The following is a 24,303-nucleotide window of genomic DNA, read 5'->3' as shown; positions in this document are numbered from 1 at the left end:
AGAGAAATATACATAAGTATACGTATGTAAATAGGAGAGATGGGAAGAGAGCGTTATTGGATTGCATGTTAATTCATAGGCGCGCGAAAGAGAGACTTTTGAATGTTAATGCGCTGAGAGGTGCAACTGGAGGGATATCTGATCATTATCTTGTGGAGGCGAAGGTGAAGATTTGTAGAGGTTTTCAGAAAAGAAGAGAGAATGTTGGGGTGAAGAAAGTGGTGAGAGTAAATGAGCTTGGGAAGGAAACTTGCGTGAGGAAGTACCAGGAGAGACTGAGTGCAGAATGGAAAAAGGTGAGAGCAAATGACGTAAGGGGAGTGGGGGAGGAATGGGATGTATTCATTGAATCAGTGATGGATTGCGCAAAAGATGCTTGTGGCATGAGAAGAGTGGGAGGTGGGTTGATTAGAAAGGGTAGTGAGTGGTGGGATGAAGAAGTAAGATTGTTAGTGAAAGAGAAGAGAGGCATTTGGACGATTTTTGCAGGCAAATAGTGCAAATGACTGGAAGATGCATAAAAGAAAGAGTCAGCAAAGAAAAGAAAGAAAGAGCCAGCAGATAGCATTTTACAGAACGTGACTGTGCAACACGGATGTATATATATATATATATATATATATATATATATATATATATATTTATATATATATATATATATATATATATATATATATATATATATATATATATATATTATTCCTCGGGATAGGGGAGAAAGAATACTTCCCACGTATTCCCTGCGTGTCGTAGAAGGCGACTAAAAGGGGAGGGAGCGGGTGGCTGGAAATCCTCCCCCTCTCGTTTTATTTTTCTTATTTTCCAAAAGAAGGAACAGAGAAGGGGGCCAGGTGAGGATGTTCCCTCAAAGGCCCAGTCCTCTGTTCTTAACGCTACCTCGCTAACGCGGGAAATGGCGAATAGTTTGAAAGAAAGAATATATATATATATATATATATATATATATATATATATATTTGGTGCATTATACATGACAGCTAGAGACTGAGTGTGAACGAATGTGGCCTTTGTTGTCTTTTCCTAGCGCTACCTCGCGCACATGCAAGGGGAGGGGGTTGTTATTTCATGTGTGGCGGGGTGGCGACGGGAATGAATAAGGGCAGACAGTATGAATTATGTTCATGTGTATATATGTGTATGTCTTTATTTATTTATTACACTTAGTCGGGGTCTCCCGCGTTAGCGAGGTAGCGCAAGGAAACAGACCAAAGGATGAACCAACCCACCCACATACACATGTATATACATACACGTCCACACACGCACATATACATACATATACATTTCAACGTATACATATATATATACACATACAGACATATACGTTTAAACACATGTACACATTCATACTTGCTGCCTTTATCCATTCCTGTCGCCACCCCGCCACACATGAAATGCCCCCCCCCCCCCCCCCCCCCCCCCCCCCCCCCCCCCCCCCCCCCCCCCCCCCCCAGCACACAACAACACCACCACCACCGGCCGCGCGCGAGTTAGCGCTAGGAAAAGATAACAAAGGCCACATTCGTTCACACTCAGTTTCTAGCTGACATGTAATAATGCACCGAAACCACAGCTCTCTTTCCACATCCAGGCCTCACAGAACTTTCCATGGTTTACCCCAGACGCTTCACGTGCCCTGGTTCAATCCATTGACAGCACGTCGACCCCGGTTCCGATTCACTCTATTCCTTGCACGCCATTCACCCTCCTGTATGTTCAGGCCCCCTATCGCTCAAAATCTTTTTCACTCCATCCTTCCACCTCCAATTTGGTCTCCCACTTCTCCTCGTTCCCTCCACCTCTGACACATATATCCTCTTTGCCAATCTTTCCTCACTCATTTTCTCCATGTGACCAAACTATTTCAAAACACCCTCTTCTGCTCTGTCAACCATACTCTTTTATTACCACACATTTCTCTTACCCTTTCATTACTTACTCGATCAAACCACCTCACACCACATATTGTCTTCAAACATTTCATTTCCAGTACATCCACCCTCCTCCGCACAACCCTATCTATAGCCCATGCCTCGCACCCATATATCATAGTTGGAACTACTGTTCCTTCAAACGTACCCATTTTTGCTCTCCGAGATAACCTTCTCGCCTTCAACACATTCTTCAACGCTCCCAGAACCTTCGCCCCTTCCCCCACCCTGTGACTCACTTCCGCTTTCATAGTTCCATCCGCTGCTAAATCCACTCCCAGATATCTAAAACACTTCACTTCCTCCAGTTTTTCTCCATTCAAACTTTCCTCCTAATAGACTTGTCTCTCAACCCTACTGAACCTAATAATCTTGCTCTTATTCATGTTTACTCTCAACTTTCTTCTTTCACACATTACCAAACACAGTCACCAACTAATGCAGTTTCTCACTCGAATTAGCCACCAGCGCTGTATTATCAGCGGACAACAACTGATTCACTTCCCAAGCCCTCTCATCCACAACAGTCTGTATACTTGCCCCTATCTCCACAACTCTTGCATTCACCTCGCATGTTTACCAAATGGTGTCCTAGCTACATCTCTTCGTTGTATATCAACTGACTTTTATATTTCTCTCTTTTGTCTCCCCTGATGATGTGATTGTTACGCGAAAGTGCACTTGGGATCTTATCGTTTCATTTTGGATGGTATTGCAGTGGAATTTATTAAAAAAGGGGGTGACTGTATTGTTGACTGGTTGGTAAGGTTATTTAATGTATGTATGACTCATGGTGAGGTGCCTGAGGATTGGCAAAATGCGTGCATAGTGCCATTGTACAAAGGCAAAGGGGATAAGAGTGAGTGCTCAAATTACAGAGGTATAAGTTTGTTGAGTATTCCTGGTAAATTATATGGGAGGGTATTGATTGAGAGGGTGAAGGCATGTACAGAGCATCAGATTGGGGAAGAGCAGTGTGGTTTCAGAAGTGGTAGAGGATGTGTGGATCAGGTGTTTGCTTTGAAGAATGTATGTGAGAAATACTTAGAAAAGCAAATGGATTTGTATGTAGCATTTATGGATCTGGAGAAGGCATATGATAGAGTTGATAGAGATGCTCTGTGGAAGGTATTAAGAATATATGGTGTGGGAGGAAAGTTGTTAGAAGCAGTGAAAAGTTTTTATCGAGGGTGTAAGGCATGTGTACGTGTAGGAAGAGAGGAAAGTGATTGGTTCTCAGTGAATGTAGGTTTGCGGCAGGGGTGTGTGATGTCTCCATGGTTGTTTAATTTGTTTATGGATGGGGTTGTTAGGGAGGTAAATGCAAGAGTCTTTGGAAAGAGGGGCAAGTATGAAGTCTGTTGGGGATGAGAGAGCTTGGGAAGTGAGTCAGTTGTTGTTCGCTGATGATACAGCGCTGGTGGCTGATTCATGTGAGAAACTGCAGAAGCTGGTGACTGAGTTTGGAAAAGTGTGTGGAAGAAGAAAGTTAAGAGTAAACGTGAATAAGAGCAAGGTTATTAGGTACAGTAGGGTTGAGGGTCAAGTCAATTGGGAGGTGAGTTTGAATGGAGAAAAACTGGAGGAAGTGAAGTGTTTTAGATATCTGGGAGTGGATCTGGCAGCGGATGGAACCATGGAAGCGGAAGTGGACCATAGGGTGGGGGAGGGGGCGAAAATCCTGGGGGCCTTGAAGAATGTGTGGAAGTCGAGAACATTATCTCGGAAAGCAAAAATGGGTATGTTTGAAGGAATAGTGGTTCCAACAATGTTGTATGGTTGCGAGGCGTGGGCTATGGATAGAGTTGTGCGCAGGAGGATGGATGTGCTGGAAATGAGATGTTTGAGGACAATGTGTGGTGTGAGGTGGTTTGATCGAGTAAGTAACGTAAGGGTAAGAGAGATGTGTGGAAATAAAAAGAGCGTGGTTGAGAGAGCAGAAGAGGGTGTTTTGAAGTGGTTTGGGCACATGGAGAGGATGAGTGAGGAAAGATTGACCAAGAGGATATATGTGTCGGAGGTGGAGGGAACAAGGAGAAGAGGGAGACCAAATTGGAGGTGGAAAGATGGAGTGAAAAAGATTTTGTGTGATCGGGGCCTGAACATGCAGGAGGGTGAAAGGAGGGCAAGGAATAGAGTGAATTGGAGCGATGTGGTATACCGGGGTTGACGTGCTGTCAGTGGATTGAATCAAGGCATGTGAAGCGTCTGGGGTAAACCATGGAAAGCTGTGTAGGTATGTATATTTGCGTGTGTGGACGTATGTATATACATGTGTATGGGGGGGGGGGGTTGGGCCATTTCTTTCGTCTGTTTCCTTGCGCTACCTCGCAAACGCGGGAGACAGCGACAAAGTATAAAAAAAAAAAAAAATATATATATATATATATATGGATCTGGAGAAGGCATATGATGACATTGGTAGAGATGCTTTGTGGAAGGTATTAAGAGTATATGGTGTGGGCGGTAAGTTGCTAGAAGCACAGAAAAGTTTTTACCAAGGAAGTAAGGCATGTGTACAAGTAGAAAGAGTGAAAAGTGATTGGTTTCCAATGAATGTCGGTTTGCGGCAGGGTTGCTTGATGTCTCCATGGTTGTTTGATTTGTTTATGGATGGGGTGGTTAGGGAGGCGTATGGAAGAGTTTTGGAGAGTATGCAGTCTGTTGTGGATGAGAGGGCTTGGGAAGTGAGTCAGAAGTTGTTCGCTGATGATACATCGCTGGTGGCTGATTCGGGTGAGAAACTGCAGAAGCTGGTGACTGAGTTTAGTAAAGTATGTGAAAGAAGAAAGCTGAGAGTAAATGTGAATAGGGGCAAGGTTATTAGGTTCAGTAGGGTTGAGGGACAAGTTAATTAGGAGGTAAGTTTGAATGGAGAAAACCTGGATGGAGTGAAGTGTTGTAGATATCTGGGAGTGGATTTAGCAGCGGGTGGAACCGTGGAAGCGGAAGTGAGTCACAGGGTGGTGTAGTGGGTGAAGGTTCTGGGAGCGTTGAAGAATGTGAGGAAGACGAAAACGTTAACTCGGAGAGCAATAATGGTTAGGTTTGAAGGAGTAGTGGTTCCAACAATGTTATATGGTTGCTAGGCATGGGCTATAGATAGGGTTGTGCGGAGGAGGGTGGATATGTTGGAAATGAAATGTTTTAGGACAATACGTGGTGTGAGGTGGTTTGATCGAGTAAGTAATGAAAGGGTAAGAGAGATTTATGGTGATAAAAAGAGTTTGGTCGAGAAAGCAGAAGAGGGTGTGCTGAAATGGTTTGGTCATCATGGAGAGAATGAGTGAGGAAAGATTGACAAAGAGGATATATATGTCAGAGGTGGAGGGAACGAGAAGCGGGAGACAAAATTGGAGGTGGAAGGATAGAGTGATCGGGGCCTAAACATACACGAGGGTGAGGGCGTGCAAGGAATAGAGTGAATTGGAACGATGTGGTATACGGGAGTGGCCGTGCTGTTAGTGGATTGAGCCAGGGTATGTGAAGCTTTGGGGTAAACCATGGAAAGTTTTGTGGGTTGTGGATGTGGAAAGGGAGCTGTGGTTTCGGTGCATTACACATGACAGCTCGCGACTGAGTTTGAACGAATGTGGCCTTTTTTGTCTTTTCCTAGCCATACCTCGCAGAAGGGGGAATGCTACTTCATGTGTGGTTCGGTGGCGACGTGATTGGATGAAGGCAATAAGTATGAATATGTACATGTGTGTATGTGTTTATGTCTGTGTATGTATATGTATGTATACGTTGAAATGTATAGGTATGTATATGTGCGTGTGTGGGCGTGTCTGTGGGTGGGTTGGGCCATTCTTTCGTCTGTTTCCTTGCGCTACCTCGCTAACGTGGGAGACAGCGACAAAGTATAATAAATGAATATATAGATAAATCTACGCACTTGATATATTACAGAGCTGGGAGCTTATGTTAAGAACTAGTTAACTTATCATAAAAAAGCTTAACATTAAGGTAGGGCTGGGTAGTTCCACGCTCTGGATGAGCACATACATGTGTGAGGTACATCTGTATAGTCAGTTTTATTAACATGTAGGTGACCCAGTGGCATGTATGACCTCCTGCTTCGTGTATGGCCCTCTGGTATGACTCGTTACGTGCATGACCTCCTGCATCAATTATGACCCCCTGGTATGACCCAGTAGCATGCATGACCTCCTGCATCAACTATGACCTCTACTTTGACCCAGTAGCATGCATGACCTGCAACAACTACGGCCCCTAGTGTGATACAATAGTGTGCATGGACCCTAGCATTAAGTATGACTCTTACTGTGACAGTGGATCAAGGTTGAACACGATGATGACACTAGATCCAGTATGACTTCAGGATGACACTAGATCTAGTATGACCTAAGAATCCAGCGGTCCATTACGACAGCTCCTGGATAACACTGGATCTAGCATGACCCTCAAGGGTGAAACTGAATCCAGTATGACCCCGGGTTACTCTGGATCCATCATGATCCACGGGTGATAGTGGATCCAGTATGACGCTTAGGATGGTGCTGAATTCTGTATGGATCTAGTATGAGCCCCCAGGGTGACACTGAATCCAGTATGACTCCCAAGATGACACTGAATCTAGTATGATCCAGGGTGACATTGGATCCAGTATGGCCCCTCGGAGTGCCACTGGGTCCAGTATAACACTCAGGTTGGCGTTGGACCCAGTATAACCCTTAGTATGACGCTGGATCCAGTATGACCACAAGACACGATCTAGTATGCCCATTAGGGTGACACAGGATCCAGTATAGCACCAGGGTGACACTGGATCTTGTGTGACCCCCCAGGGTGACACTGGATCCAGTATGACACCAGGGTGACATTGGATCCAGCATGACCCCCAGGGTGACATTGGATCCAGTATGACCCCCAGGGTGACATTGGATCCAGTATGACTCCAGGATGACGCTAGATCCAGTGTGTCCCCCGGGGTGACACTGGATCCAGTATGACCCCCAGGGTGACACTGTGCCGTAGACGTGAATGAGGCGAGTGTTAGCGTGCGTGACCCTGTGGTGACTCCCAGGGTGGCACTGAGGCGTTCATTACCCCCCGGTGTGACCCTTGGTACCCCACTCCCCTCAACCTATTTTCACCAAAGGGGGAAGGCGGGGTAAATCAAATTGTAGTGGTGATCTGGTGCACAGTGGGGCCGCCCGGGGCATGCCAGACTCTCCGTGTTTTGTGGTCCTCAAGTCGTCTGAAAAATGTATTTCTCTCACCATTGATTGGAATTCAGTACCTTGTATGGTGGAGTGTAGTGGCCGTGACGGTAAAGCCAAAGCCTCAGTTATATTCTATTAGCTTAAATACGGCTATAAGAACGACGATCAAATAAATGGCTCAGAAGAGAGGCTATCACGTAAAATTACATTATTTCCTGAATAGGTGAGAGAGGGGGTGCTTGGTGGGGTGCCGGTGGCCTGTGGGGAGGAGGAGGGTGGGAGCGGGGTGAGGGCGATAAGGGGGAGGGTTGGCAGGGATGTGGGAGAGCCAGGGGTGGGGGTGTCGGATCGATGGGTGAGCGTGTAGGGCGCAGAAGCAGAGCAACAAGTCCAGGAGGAAGGAGAGTGGTAGACACACGCGACAGTGGGCCAGCAGTGGCGGGCACACGCGTGCACACGCCGGGTGTTCTCCGTCTACCTTTCCTGTCCCTCACTCTCTTCCTCACCCTCGACTCCGACCCGTCAGTCTCTTACCAACTTCACCTCAGGTCGCACTGCTTCTCCCCTCTGGTACTCCCTCACACGCCCTACCCTCGCTAGCCTCGTCGGGATCCGTCGCCGTCGGGGACGACATCGCTCCCGCTACCTGGCGTTGTGGCGGCGGCCTCGGGGCGTGCTCACCGCCGCCCCTCGCCCCGCCGGCGCCGCCTGCGGGAGTCACCCTCGTATCTCCTGGTGTGACCTCTGCCTCAGCGATGTGGGGGGGATACTTCCAACTCGTCAGAGACGGAGACCACCTGACGAGGTCGTCTCGTCCAGCCAGCTCTACACGTGCAGGAGAGACGTTGGCGCGGCCCCGCACCGCTCACGTCTCACTCCATCACCCCAACTGTTGCTTCGGTGGCTACACTAATGGCTACGATAACAGAGATACATGACCCAACTTTCGGGTGGTGTCTTGTTGGCCGTGAGGAGGATTTGATGAAAAGAAATTCTTCTCATCAAAATGTTTCCAAGTCAGTGTAGAGGAGAGAGAGAGAGAGAGGGGGGGAGAGAGGAGAGAGAGAGAGAGAGAGAGAGAATGTGTTTGAGGCCCCGGAGGGAGAGAGAGGTGAGGGGCGGAGGTGGAGGCTGTTAGAGAGGCACCAGCAGTAACAGGTTACCCACGTCGACCGTCCGGCCGTATGAAGCAGCAGCAGTAGCAGCATCACCTGGTCCCCGTCGCCTCTCGTGCCACAGGTAAGGTAAGCAAGGCTCGAGTGCACGGCCACACGGCCCTCACACTTCCCTGACCTCGTAACATTTCTTACTTCTTATGCAAGTGTTGCAATTTCCTCTTCCTTCCTTTACGCAAGTGTTGCGTCTGTCTACCAGTAGTTGTAAGTTGTTTGAGATGAGGTGGGGATATATGGCTGTGGTTCTCGTGTGTGGAGTTCTTAAGAGCCAAGTTAAAAAAGAAGAAAATACGTAGACGAACCTTTCATATGGTGCCTCAGCCATGCCAGAGTTGCAGTTCAAGTCGTTATCTGTACCTTATCATCGAGGAAGAAGAGCATATCACAGTGACACCCTCCTGTTACCCGTGTGACACACACGCATGCACGGATGTATTTAAAAAGCATGTGACAACATGAAGTTACCATTGTTTCGTAAATACACGTAAACTGTTCGTAACCCGTGGGATATTCACTCCGGTCATTGTTTCGTAGCCCCTCAGGTCATTCACTCCCAGAGGTTATGAACTCCAGGAGTCATGTGTAATACTCATGTTATTCACTCGACGGTTCTTTTTTCTTAATAGCCCACAATGTGATTCCCACAACATCTAATCTAAGGTTATTGCCTCACAAGTCCTCGTGTTCTGCACTCATTTTGTTTCCCCGAAGATCCCTCATGTCGTTCACTCCACTCGTCTCATAAACGCGTCAGGTTACTCACTCGACTGTTCACTTGCCTTGCCTCATTATCTCCTAAATCACTCGCTTTTTGTCCCAGAGCCTCACACGTCACCCACAAGATATGTTGTCTCGTAGTCTCAACGAAAGTAGAGATATGTGAACTTGCTTACACGTTGCCCTAGGAACAGAGGACCCGTTTGGGAGGTTCAGAAGGTTTGACGGCCGGGAGTACATTAAGGAGGTGCGAACTTTGCGTGTTGGCCAAAGTGGCACGAAGAAAGGAACAATACCTGACACCTGATAGACTTCATAGTAAAGCAGAACCCTTGTACGATCGTGTGCTGTTGTTACTGTATTCACACACGGCTCTTCCTCCTCGCTGTACTTCTTTTTTTGAAGGACCGAGGCAAGTGTAAAAGTATGTAAGAACATTTAGTGTTCTACACAAGTGAGGCCCAAGCGCTCCCCGAACCGCGGTGGGGAGCGGAGTTCGTCTGGTAGAACCAGCGTAGCGTATCTGCAATATATATATATATATATATATATATATATATATATATATATATATATATATATATATATATATATATATTATATATATATATATATCCCTCATCATAGGCGAACGCCAGATTAAATTTCACCAATAAGAACACGACTCGCCATCACAGAACACAGGTGTATCAAGAAATACCTTCAGAGCTCCTCAGTGAGGTATGGTCTGTGTTCTGAAACATGTGTGTATTATTAGGTCGGTGACTCCCAGGGGCGCCCCAGGCCTGGAGAATTGGGTGGCAGTTGATCACAGCCGAGGATGCGGTAACTTTCGTCTTGTCTTGCAAGGTGGAAGATATCGCAACAAAAACCCATGTAAAAGTTTGAACGATTTCAGTTCACTCGACTTTTGCCGGCGAGTCCGACTTTTGTGAGGGAGGCGTGCATGTGTTGAAGGATGGCTGGGGGTGAAGGGGGAATGTTGGGGGATAGTGAGGGGAGTGAGGGAGAATGTTGGATGATAGTGAGGGGAGTGAGAGAGAATGTTGGAAGATATTGAGAGGAGTGAGGGAGAATGTTAAAGGTTATGGAGCGGAATGAAGGGAAATGTTGGAGGTTATTGATAGAAGTGAGAAAGAATGTCGGAGGTTATTGAGGGGAGTGAGGGAGAATGTTTAAGGTTGGGGGGAATGTTGGAGGATGGTGAAGGATGAAAGGGGAGGGATATGGAAGAATGTTGTGGAATGGAGAGAGATGAGGAGATGGAACGTTCAGGGCGGAGGAGAATGTGAGGTGACTGTAAATGAATGTGGAAGGACGGGGATAATGTGAGAGAATGTTGATAAATGGTGCGGGATAAGGGTAGGAATGTGTGGAGTGAGGATGAACATCGAAGGGTCGGTTAGTGGCGTGAGGGAGTCCTGAATGAATGAGAGGAATGAGGTGGAGAATGAGGGGGACCGTTGAAAGATTGATAAGAATCATAGAGAGCGAGGGCGAATACGAGGGAAGGAATGAAAATGCCCAGTAGAAAAAGAAAACAAAAAACTTAAGTTTAATGTGAGTGGAAGATTATGATGGAGAGGGGGAGGGGAGAGAGACAGAGCAGTGAGGGATGAACGATGAGAGAACGATGAGGAGTCATAGAAGCAGCGTGGAGATGAGTATAGGCACGGGATCACTGCGAGATGGTAAGAACTGCTGTTGTAACAACTTGTTGTAACAACCGACAGTCTTAGAAGTGACGAGAGAGAGAGAGAGAGAGAGAGAGAGAGAGAGAGAGAGAGAGAGAGAGAGAGAGAGAGAGAGAGAGAGATGTGGTGAGGGCTAACGTTGTGAGCAGTTGGGGGAGTGGGTGTTGTGTGTGGCTGGGGTCAAGTAAATATCCCCGTGACTGGTTGAGTTCGTCCTCACCTTGCTGGGCCCGTCATGCCTTGTAACGGCTACGTTATTACAGCCACAATTATCTCGTTCTCAGCTGTATATCATGTTGGGACACTGAATTATCCTAATTATACCCACAATTAGCAGACCACTGGCCAAGTATGTCAGAAGACTGAGCTAATCTGGTTGTACCTTCAATTAGTAAGCCATTAGGATTATATTACAATAGAGAACGGAAGTCGTTAACATACAGAGATCAAGTTAGAATATTGGATTAATATGGCTGTATTCTAAGTCATTTACCTAGTGATTAACATGACTATATTCTAAGTCATTTACCTAGTGATTAACATGGATATATTCTAAGTCATTTACCTAGTGATTAACATGGCTATATTCTAAGTCATTTACCTAGTGATTAACATGGCTATATTCTAAGTCATTTACCTAGTGATTAACATGGCTATATTCTAAGTCATTTACCTAGTGATTAACATGGCTATATTCTAAGTCATTTCCCTAGTGATTAACATGACTATATTCTAAGTCATTTACCTAGTGATTAACATGACTATATTCTAAGTCATTTACCTAGTGATTAACATGGCTATATTCTAAGTCATTTCCCTAGTGATTAACATGACTATATTCTAAGTCATTTCCCTAGTGATTAACATGACTATATTCTAAGTCATTTACCTAGTGATTAACATGACTATATTCTAAGTCATTTACCTAGTGATTAACATGGCTATATTCTAAGTCATTTACCTAGTGATTAACATGGCTATATTCTAAGTCATTTCCCTAGTGATTAACATGACTATATTCTAAGTCATTTACCTAGTGATTAACATGGCTATATTCTAAGTCATTTCCCTAGTGATTAACATGACTATATTCTAAGTCATTTCCCTAGTGATTAACATGACTATATTCTAAGTCATTTACCTAGTGATTAACATGGTTATATTCTAAGTCATTTCCCTAGTGATTAACATGACTATATTCTAAGTCATTTACCTAGTGATTAACATGACTATATTCTAAGTCATTTACCTAGTGATTAACATGGCTATATTCTAAGTCATTTCCCTAGTGATTAACATGACTATATTCTAAGTCATTTCCCTAGTGATTAACATGACTATATTCTAAGTCATTTACCTAGTGATTAACATGGCTATATTCTAAGTCATTTACCTAGTGATTAACATGGCTATATTCTAAGTCATTTCCCTAGTGATTAACATGACTATATTCTAAGTCATTTCCCTAGTGATTAACATGACTATATTCTAAGTCATTTACCTAGTGATTAACATGACTATATTCTAAGTCATTTCCCTAGTGATTAACATGGCTATATTCTAAGTCATTTACCTAGTGATTAACATGACTATATTCTAAGTCATTTACCTAGTGATTAACATGGTTATATTCTAAGTCATTTCCCTAGTGGGAGTTTATTACGTGACTTTAGTTATATATTATAATTCGTCCTCTGTTTCCTGTATTAAACAACTGGTATTATACAATATACCAGTAACCCGTAGAATTATTCTGGTTAGATAATCACACATGTAATATTTACATTTGATTAAGTTAGATTGTAAATCGCGTTGGTTATAATCCAGGATATTATCCCGGTTATTATCCAGGTTATTACCTAGTTGTAATTCAGGTTATTACCTTACAATTAAGGATGTTGCCTTTGTTATAATCCAGGTTATTTTCCAAGGTATAATGCAGGTTATTACCTTAGTTATAATATACATTATTACTTTTATTATACTCCAGGTTATTATCATAGTTATGATTCAGGTTGTTACCCTGGTTATAGTCCAGGATATTACCCTGATTATAATGCATGTTATTACCCTGGTTGTAATCCAGGTTATTTCCCTGATCATAATGCGCGTTGTTACACTGGTTGTAATCCAGGTTATTACCGTATTTATAATGCGGGTTGTTATACTGGTTATAGTCCAGGTTATTACCGTATTTATAATGCGGGTTGTTATACTGGTTATAGTCCAGGTTATTACCGTATTTATAATGCGGGTTGTTATACTGGTTATAGTCCAGGTTATTACCGTATTTATAATACGGGTTGTTATACTGGTTATAGTCCAGGTTATTACCGTATTTATAATACGGGTTGTTATACTGGTTATAGTCCAGGTTATTACCGTATTTATAATGCGGGTTGTTATACTGGTTATAGTCCAGGTTATTGCCGTTTATAATGTGGGTTGTTACGCTGGTTATATTCCAGGTTATTACCGTATTTATAATACGGGTTGTTATACTGGTTATATTCCAGGTTATTGCCGTTTATAATGTGGGTTGTTATACTGGTTATAGTCCAGGTTATTACCGTATTTATAATACGGGTTGTTATACTGGTTATATTCCAGGTTATTACCGTATTTATAATACGGGTTGTTATACTGGTTATATTCCAGGTTATTGCCGTTTATAATGTGGGTTGTTATACTGGTTATAGTCCAGGTTATTACCGTATTTATAATACGGGTTGTTATACTGGTTATAGTCCAGGTTATTGCCGTTTATAATGTGGGTTGTTATACTGGTTATAGTCCAGGTTATTACCGTATTTATAATACGGGTTGTTATACTGGTTATATTCCAGGTTATTACCGTATTTATAATACGGGTTGTTATACTGGTTATAGTCCAGGTTATTGCCGTTTATAATGTGGGTTGTTACGCTGGTTATAGTTCAGGCTATTACCCTGTTTATAATGCAGGTTGTTACGCTGGTTATAGTCCAGGTTATTACCCTGTTTATAATCTATTATCCTGTATAATCCACATCATTAAACTACCAAGTTGAGTGACTTGATAATGATCTTATGTGTAAATTTGGATAAGTTAACGTAAATATACCCTGTTGGGATACCGTTTTATGATTTCCATTATATATATATATATATATATATATATATATATATATATATATATATATATATATATATATATATATATTCCTATGAATCCACGGGAAAATGAAACACGAATATACTTGATCACGCGCTCAATTGTGATCCCTTCCAATATATATATATATATATATATATATATATATATATATATATATATATATATATATATATATATATATATATATATATATGCTTTATTTACTTTCATATCGCGTGATACAATTCCATCATGAAAAAATGAAAAAATAATATTTTCGTTAGAAAATAATGGGAGAAGTGTACGATTTTTTTTTCTTTGTCTTCTGTTCCCTTCTACAACCGTTATGAGTGTAGGAGTTTAAACCCAGGCCATCAAAAAGCTGTTATTTCCCGCCATGTCCGCGGCCGTACGTACCAGCCGACCAGCCAGCCATCATCCAAAGTTAGAACAAACTGCTGTTTCACACGTCGTGGTCTGCTGACTTCTACCACAACCCAAACTTAGAGCCACATGTACTGCACGATTTACCCAGCGGCGCCCTGATACACGCAAAACGTTCATCTTTGAATGAAAAAAAAAAATAATTATTCGTATTCATTTTCGAAGGATGAAAATAATATTGCTAACGGTTTAAACAGAAAATCGTCGGGAGGGATGCCGACTGAACAGACAGTTCCAGTTTTCCTGTATAATAACGGTAGCGTGTAAGGTTAGGTTTGTAGTGCGATCTGCAGCTGGGATAAACAAGGTCTGATTACCTAGCTTAGATTTTATAGCAGGTGACGGAGTCTTAACGTGGGTGACTTGAGTTTCTGCTTTTTTGTTTTTTCTCTTGATGGTCAGCACGTGTCGTATATTGAGTCGAAAGTGCCCAGTTTTAAGCCTAAAGAGGAAGTATGTCATATAAAAAAAATTCCCAGTGTGATTCCCGGCGAGTGATGTGCAAATCTAAATTCCTGAATGAGATCCAAATGGAATACGTTTATGAAGTCTGAATTCCGGCCATGATTTCCAATTTGCTGTAAGACGTTAAGTCTAAAAATCCCGCTCCACTGACTGTGACGTTCACGTTGCCAGTAACGAGTTGCTCCAAATCGGAGTTCGCCGTTGGCTGACGTAGGAAAACTTGAAATTCCCGCTCTCCTGGTTTGGTTAATGTTTAGATATACTTATTAATAGCTTGCGAATGCTAAAGTCTACGGTTATTCACACACGCTAAGATTTGTTATATATACTGGGATAGAAAGAGAGAGAGAGAGAGAGAGCCATACTGCAGGAAGGAGGAAGATGTATCGCTAGGAGGAGTCACGTGACGCGCCTTCGTTGGCAGCGCTGTCCATCAAGCAGATTGGCAAGCTTGCCTTTTATAGTCGTGTGATCAGCTGGAGTTGTAATTCCCAAAACAAGGATGAACGTCGCAAGATGCAGAAAGATAATATTTACCATAGTATTCCATAACCTAGCTATATTTATCATAGTATTCCATAGCCTAGCTATATTTATCATAGTATTCCATAGCCTAGCTATATTTACCATAGTATTCCATAGCCTAGCTATATTTCTGATTGATTTAAAAATGCTACCGACTGTCCGGTACTGGTCGTCAGACGCTATTTTGCCTACTAGTTTAGTCAACATTATTTTGCTTTATGTTACTTCTCGGTTGCCTAGAGATGCGCTGCCGCCCCCTCGGTTGTCGGTGAGATATAAAGACGATTGCTTTGTTTTAACCTAGCACTGCCCAGACTGGCTACTGAACTCTCCCAATACCCCGGTGGACTTAGTGCAATTAAAATTGGATTATGTTATTTTGCCCAGAATTTCTGTTTGTACGAAACTCAGTATTTGCAAAAACTGCTCTTAAAGTCTCTGAATCCTGTATTGATGTGGAATATTATTGACCCACTGGTGTCGTACAGTTAGCAAAATACTATTTGACTCTGGTGCTGAACAGTCGGCAAATTATTATTTAACCCACTGGCGCAGACAAGTCGGCAGAATAACCCTAGAGTAACTTTCACGGGTTAGCAGAAAATGCTAATAGTTAACACTTTTATAGCCTCGCTACATCCAGTTTTATAGCTTAGCCACAAACAGTTTCATTGCCTGGCTACAATTTCTATAACCGATTGAAGAATTTGATAACCTAGCTGAACTTGATTCCGTAATGCTGATACTTTTTTAGCTTAGCGTAGTTTTTCTTAGCTTAGGTGAAATATATTTCCCACGTGAGGGAAACCTGCTCGATATTGTAACACAACCAGCTACACTTTGCGTTACCGTAACAAGATGTGTACAATTGTACTTAGAAAGAAATGGTCACTTGAAATATGTTTGTGTACCAGCATAACCGAAAGTCTTTATGTATATGTATTCTTTCACACTATTCGCCTTTATATATATATATATATATATATATATATATATATATATATATATATATATATATATATATATATATATATATATATATATATATATATATATATCGATTTACATTTGGGCGCCGAGGATTTGACCCCATATCCTACCTCGTGGCTGACCGGTATGCGACAAAGTATAAAAAAAAAAATATATATATATATATATATATATATATATATATATATATATATATATATATATATATATATATATATATATATATATATACGGTGTCAAACGCTTTCGACGTTTTACCTAATCTTTTGTACAGTCGCGACTTGTGTACTTTTCGCATATATATATATATATATATATATATATATATATATATATATATATATATATATATATATATATATATATATATATATTAGTCTAGCTTAGTTATTATTTACGGTACATTTTGATATTCTGTCGCCTTGTACAGTGTTTCTATCTATTGGTTAGCGGAAGCTATTAGAACATAAGGGGGTGGTGGAACCTCATGATCATGTATATGTTGAGTTCCCAGTAGAAGTTATGTACTGTGGAAATAATAGAAATTTTGGTATAGTCTTGCTGTATGTTGTTATGTCATGAGTTGCACAGCTTCAGCGAAAGCGGCTAACTACACTAATCTTATTTGGTAATGATAGCGGTATCTATGGACTAGCAGTTTGTCTCGAGAAAGTTTATTGATAGAGTATTTTTTATACTTTATATGTTATATTTTGCAGATATTAGCGATCATTGATTACAAAAAGAATTAATTTCCTAAATGATAATCTATATAGCCCAGCAGATGGAATAATTAGTTTGTGATAGTTTCAATACTTTAGTCATTGTCATGTTCTAAAGATGCAGCAAATGCTTGTAAGTTTTGTAATGTCGGGAATAGATGAAGTATTTTTTGAAAAGTCTACAAATTACAAAGTGAATAGTTATGATGATTTAACAAAGCCTGGGAAGTAAAGAATATCTCTGATACTGATCAAACCAACAGTGAGTTACTTTGGAGTTATATAAATATTCGTAAATACACTAATCCTAATTTTGTTTTTAAAGTAGATTGCTAAACAGCTCCTCAACATAGCTTTATAAATGTATTCTATTTACGGGAGTAGCCTATAATCCCTCATTGATAAGACTTGCTGTTCGCTGAGCAACATCTCTTTGTCTCGCTATTCTTCGAGTAATCATTGTTCAGTCTCGCTATTCGTTGATCAATAATTGTCCAGTCTCGCTATTCGTTCAGCAGTAGTTGCCCGCTCTGGCTATTCGTTGAGCAAGTAAACATTATACAATCTGGCTGTTCGTTGTAACAATTGTCCAGAGTTACTGTCGTTGAATAACGGTTGCGTAGTCTAGCTGTTCGTTGAGTAAACACTTAATTCTCGCTGTTCCTTGAGTAATAGTCGTCTAGTGTCCATATTCGTTGAGTAAACATTGTCCAGTTTCGCTGTTCGTTGAGTAAACCCTGTTCAGTCTCGCTATTCGTTGAGTAACAGTCAGCCAACCCCCATGCAAGAAGTCACGCCCTGGCCGCCGCTCAAGTAGAATTTACGAATTCCGACGTAGACTGTGGGTTCAGTGACCGGCGGTGGGAGGAGGGGGAGGATGGGGTGACCCCAGGGAGTAGAACGGGTCTGCAGAGGGAGGAGTTGAGAGGTGGGGAGAGGGCTTTGAGACGAGTTAAGGGATGGGGAGGGAATGTAGGGATGAGTTAGAGGGGTGGGGATGAGATGTAGGGACGAGTTTACTGGTGGTTGGAGGTGCATAGTGACGAGTTAAGGGGTGGGTAAGGGTGTAAGGGCGAGTTAGGGTGCGGTGACAGTTGGAGAGACGAGGTAAAGGTTAAGGAGTGGGTGCAGGGACGAATTAGACAGTGATGAGTAGGTTTAGAGACGAGTTAAGGTACAGGGATGGGGTGTAAGTACGAGGTAATGGGATGTGTGGACGGGTTAAGGGACGGGCAGGGGAAGGGAGCAAGAGGGGAATAGCGGCCACAGGAAGAGCACTGACTGTAGCTAGAATGAGGGACGAGGACCATAAATAGTAGATGGAGGGAAGAGGGAAAGAGGGGAGGGGATGGAAAGTGAAGGATGGCAAGGGGTCAGGGAAAGACTAGAAGGAAAGTGAAAGATGAGGAGAGCTGAAGAAGCAGTGTGTGGGAGAATTAAAGAGATGGAGTAAGAAAGACGGATTAAAGAGGGAGAGATAGAGAAATGAAGGTAGGGTTTGAGTATTTGGCAGAGTTTCTTAAAGGAGAGAAAGTACAGAGAAAGGGTTACTGATGGGGAGATAAGAGATGGATGGGGAGGTAGAGAGAGAGGGAGAGAGAGAGAGAGAGAGAGAGAGAGAGAGAGAGAGAGAGAGAGAGAGAGAGAGAGAGAGAGAGAGAGAGAGAGAGAGAACATAGGAGTATATGGTTTAGGCAGATCACAAGAAACCTGATGGTTTGTTCGACGTTATATGTTGAAGGATAGAGGATAGGAGGGTCTTGAGTTCCTGTTCTTTAATGATGCAGACGGGATAGAACAGAAAGCTGTACCCTACCCACCATTCTCGCTAGCACAACAGCCCGGCAGCAGAAGTAGCTAGAGCGAACATTGTATATATAAGGGAGAGGGTATACTGACACTGAAATTTCATAGGAAAGTTTGAATGGGAAGCAGTTTATATCATCAAGTTAGTTGTTTATCCAGGATTAAAATGTTTTGATCATCTTGGCCAGGAAGACATTTGGTGCCAGTTTATGCCGTTATTCTATAACTTTACAGCTAAATGATTTTAATCGCCCGCGTTAGAAGGACACACTTCCTTTTGAATCTCACAATGTTATTTGTAAGTCGTTTAAAATATCTCCAACTTCAACAAAGTGTCATGAGTTATGAACTGTAAAAACTTTTCTTAGCTCTCAGAGTCCACGCTTTTTCGGGAAAGTAATTTTAGATGAATTAAATTTTCATCATAAGATTTATATCTGAGGAACGAAATTAGTTTTATTGCTCTTCTTTGTAGGCGATCCAGCTTGTCTCTGTCTTTGATCAGATCTGGTGACAAAACTGAGCATCGTATTGTGCATGTAGTGGAACCAGGGCAGGGTAGAGGGCAAGCATTACATCCTTGGCTTTATGGATCATATTTTCAATATTTGGTTATGTGAAGTTAGGCATTGTTTTGTTATGTCTTAAGTCATTACTGAATGTTGCGTGAAGACCTTTTACTTTTTTTGTGCTTCTGCTTATGGCTTAGCGAGCATCTTATATTTACAGTTAGTATTTTCCTCTTCATGATGCATTACTTTGCCTTTCTTTATACTGAAGACCATTTGCCATACCTCAGACTGGAGCGCCATGTTATCACGATTATCTCCACTCCTAAAGCAGTCCTCCCGTAATGAACACATGTATAAGTTATACCAGTGAGTTCAGTCTTCATAGCACTGATGTAAATCATAAAAGATGTGGGCTCTAGAAGTGACCCTTGTGGTACCCCATTGGTTACGCTTAGCCAATCGAATGCTTCCCCGTTCCGTACCATTCGTTGATGTCTGTTTGTGAGCTAGTGCGTTTATCCATCCCCAAATTCGACCTCGTTTCCTCTGTCCTATGATTTTGCTTATCAGTCTTTATGTGGTACTTTATTGAAAACTTTTAGAAGTCTTTGATATATATAAGAGAACTGAGGGTATTTTAGATTTCTAGTTATTTCAAGTGTGACTCAAGAATCAGATCTGATTCATAAAACATGATCTCTGATTACGAAACCTGTGCTGGTAATTAGTCATCAGTATGTTATCTGAAAATTGTACGATTTTATTTCCTGATTATCGTTTCTAATATTTTATCGCTGACTGAAATAACGCTGAGAGGACGGTAGTTTTTGAGGCGCATTTTTTTTCACCCTTTTTTTTCAGAATTTTGGTGTTACGTTTGCAAATCTGTGATCATTTGGCACCGGCCCATCCTGAAGGGATTTGTTGACTCAATCGGTGATGGGATATGTTATTCTGTCTCCTTTACTACTGTATTATAAGTGACACCTCGCCAGAAGCGGCTGACTTAGTAGGATCTGATTCTACACATTCGAGTACTCAACGTGTTTGAGTGTTATGAAGCATTTTCTCTTTCTGGGGGTATGTCTTGTGATGGTGGTGGAAAATGTAGAGAGGGTTGGTTGGAGAGGGAGAAGTAAAGAGGGAGGGTGAAGGGAATAGGTGGAAGAGTGAAGTAAAGAAAGAGTTGCGGGGGGGGGGATAATGAGGGAGAAAGAGTGAGGATCAGGGTAGGGGAGATAAAGAGGGGGATTTTAGCAAAAGGGGTATAGAGTGGGAGGTAAGTAGGGAGGTCAAGGGAGGGAGGGTTGTGGTGGGGAAGGTTAAACAAAGAGGGATTGAAGAGTTAGAGACGAGAGGTTAGGGACAGGGAGTTACGGTCGAAATATTAGAGTGAGGGGATTAGAGAGGGACCGATAGTAAGGGGGGGGGGGAGGAGTTAGAAGAGGAAGGGCAGAACTGGAGTGATGAGAGGAGAAAGGGAGGAAAACAGAGAAGTAGAATTAGAGTGAGACGAAAGTAAGGAGACAGAGAGAGAGAGAGAGAGAGAGAGAGAGAGAGAGAGAGAGAGAGAGAGAGAGAGAGAGAGAGAGAGGAGTTAGCGAGCTCCGCCTGTAAGACTTACACCGAGCGTGAAAAGTCGTTTTTAGCGAGGCTGTATTATTAGGAGTACAGTCTCGTCATAAAACTTCTCATTCCAAAGGAGACTACATTTCCCTGCTATTGAAAGTAGCGCAGCCTTGGGTTGCAGGAGCGTTTAGAAATGTCCTGGGGTTATCGTTAATAGAATAATTTATATTTCTAGTTGTACAGGGGAGGGGTGACTGAAGCGGTGGTGGTCAGCACAAAGCATAAGACTGGGGAGTAGCATTGTGACTTTAGGAGTGGTAATGGACATGTGGATCAGGTGTTTGCTTTAAAGGATGTGTATGAGTGAGAGAGATTTGTATGTAGGATTTATGATTGTTCCCAGAGGCATTGTCGAAGGTGTTTTACGAATATATGGTGTGGAATGAAAGGCACTACGTTGAGTGAGGATTCTTGATAGAACAAGGCGTGTGTGCGAGTAGGTAGAGAGGAGAGTGAATGGTTCCAGGTGGAGGTAGGTAGATCTGCGTCAAGTGTGTGTGATGTCACTTTGGCTGGTTAACCTGTTCATGGATGGGATGACCAGGGAGTCAAATGCGAGGATTTGGAAAGAAGAGCGGGTCTATTGCCTGTTAGGAGGTGGGGAGTGGATTTGGAGAAGAGTCAGCCGCTGTTGGTAGATGTCACGGCTGTGGTGACACACTTGAGTGCGAATATGCATGAGTTCGGGAGGAGGTTGAGGGTCACTGTGATTGAAAGTAAGGCAATGAGGTTTAGCAGGGGAGAGAAACAGCTTAGTCTGAGTGACTTTGAGTGGAGTGAACCTGTTGTAGATACATGGCAGCGGATGGAACTCTGAGAGTTGAAGTGAATCATGGGTGTTGGTGAGGGAGAACCGTCGTGGGTGCACTGAGGGGTGCGTGAGGACAAAAATGGGTATATTTGATGGTACAGTGACCCCGGCGGTGCTGTATTGTGAGTCGTGGACCCCTATTACTTATGTACGGGAGAGGGACGAGTGAGTTGGTAATAGGGTGCCGGAGGAGAATCTGTGGTGTGAGGAAGGCCGACCGAGTAGAGAAGGACAATGTGGGAGGGGGTGTGACAGTACGTGTAGTAAATTTCAAAGAGCTGAGCAGGGAGTACTGAAATTCTTTCGACATAGAGAGAAGACGTTTGTGGTAAAGCTGACTAAGAGAATAATAAAGGATGTATGTTTCAAATGTGATGGGAAGCGGGAGTGAATTCCTTGTGAGTACTTACGACGAGATTGTGCCACAAGGCAAGGCTTGTACGAGGCGGTTCACCGCGTCAAAATCTACGGTTACGAAGATCAGGTCGTGTGAATTTCGTGATGTCAAGTGTTATGTGTGAGGTGGAGAGATTGTATGTTTGTAGGCTGAAAGCCAGCAGCCCAAATGTTGGTGAGGCTGAGGGAAGAGACAGCTACCCGAGCCAAAGGAGTGAAACTTAAAAGCTGCTGTGCAACCGTCGCCAACCCAGTTCCCAGGCGGGTAGTTCCGATGATTATAATGTACCGTCCAGATCGATGGTTCCCAGTTGCGTTTCCCTACCACAGGATGACCGAGGACTGGATAAAAGGATTTGAGTGTTCGGGACCTGAACATGCAAGAGGGTGTGAGGCTTGCACGGGATACAATGAATTGGAGCATTGTGGTATACAGAATGCAAGACAGTGTGAGGCGTGCACGGGATATAATGAATTGGAGCAATGTGGTTTACAGAAAACGTTGTATTCTCAGTGGACTGAACACGTGCAAATGAATCGGTCGTGGGAAACAAAGGAAAGATCTTTTGGGGCCTGGTCGTGTGTACTGTGCTCTAGTTTCGGTGCATCATGAATGACAACTAAAATACGGTTGTGAGCGAATGAGGCTTTTCTGTGTTGTTCTTCGCGCTACTTTGGTAATGCGGGAAACAGCGTACAAGTGTGTGTGTGTGTGTGTGTGTGGTGTGTGTATTTGCTGATAACAACGAAGAAAATGAAATACGATGAGTTCCCGAGTGCGCTTTTGTGTAATGATTACATCTCCCATGACAATGTGCTTCATTTTCCTCTAGTGGTTATATGCAAATATTAATAGTGATCACTGCAACACTGTGACTTTTTGCGATATATATATATATATATATATATATATATATATATATATATATATATATATATATATATATATATATATATATATATATATATATAGATAGATAGATAGATAGATAGATATATAGATAGATAGATAGATAGATAGATAGATAGAGAGAGAGAGAGAGAGAGAGAGAGAGAGAGAGAGAGAGAGAGAGAGAGAGAGAGAGAGAGAGAGAGAGAGGTATGGCCGGACACAACAATGATACATTAACACGGTAACAAGGACAATGCCTTCCTTACCCCCCACCTCACACCGCACCCCTCGCTACGAACCAGAAAATGTGGACTAGTAGGGCGTGTAATGGATGGCCACTTGAGGCAACTCCGAAATTGGGTAGAATTAATTGGAGAGAACAGGGCGTCCCAATTGCACTGACAGATAAGAACCGATACTAGAGTTCTCACGTTTACGAGGTATTGCTAAGTTTCTGTTGGTGATGATAATCTGGCAAATAACGTCTGGTAGTGATGATAATCTGGCTAATAACGTCTCCTAGTGATGATAATCTGGCAAATAACGTCTCGTAGTGATCATAATCTGGCTAATAACATCTCGTAGTGATGATAATCTGGCTAATAACGTCTCGTAGTTATGATAATCTGGCTAATAACGTCTCGTAGTGATGATAATCTGGCTAATAACGTCTCGAAGTGATGATAATCTGGCTGATAACATCTCGTAGTGATGATAATCTGGCTAATAACGTCTCGTAGTGATGATAATCTGGCTGATAACATCTCGTAGTGATGATAATCTGGCTAATAACATCTCGTAATGGTACTTATCCGGAGTCTAGCTATTAGCGCAGAGAACTAAAATTAATGTGGCTAATAGCGACTAGTAGTGACACTAATAGCTATTAGCAGCATCTGCCATCTTGGTTAATGAATTGGTAAGTATCTTAGCATTTAGGTGATGACACTATTTACGTTAGGTTATAATTGGTACGGTTTCTTATCAGCAAGTACCTGTATTTATCTATCTGTCTATCTACCTGTATATTTATCTAATCCGTCTGTTTATCTGTCTGTATATATAAGTCTGTCTATCCATTTATTTATCTATCTATCAACTCTCTGGATATATATATATATATATATATATATATATATATATATATATATATATATATATATATATATATATATATATATATATATATATATATTATCGCTGGGGATAGGGTAGAAAGAATACTTACCACGTATTCCCTGCGTGTCGTAG

At 42.2% G+C, this 24,303-nt stretch overlaps 1 long non-coding RNA gene across 1 annotated transcript in view; it reads left to right on the top strand.

Annotated features, from left to right (window-relative positions):
- The first annotated feature begins 7,303 nt into the window (after positions 1–7,303).
- LOC139748943 (uncharacterized) overlaps positions 7,304–24,303 on the top strand; it is a 352,276-nt gene continuing 335,276 nt past the window's right edge. Inside the window, exon 1 of the long non-coding RNA XR_011712846.1 lies at positions 7,304–8,377. This is a non-coding gene — a long non-coding RNA (uncharacterized lncRNA). The remainder of the gene's footprint in view (positions 8,378–24,303) is intronic.

The sequence above is a fragment of the Panulirus ornatus genome, chromosome 6, assembly GCF_036320965.1.
Source record: "Panulirus ornatus isolate Po-2019 chromosome 6, ASM3632096v1, whole genome shotgun sequence".
NCBI classification, from domain to species: Eukaryota; Metazoa; Arthropoda; class Malacostraca; order Decapoda; family Palinuridae; genus Panulirus; species Panulirus ornatus.
This window is presented reverse-complemented; position numbering and strand designations above follow the sequence as displayed.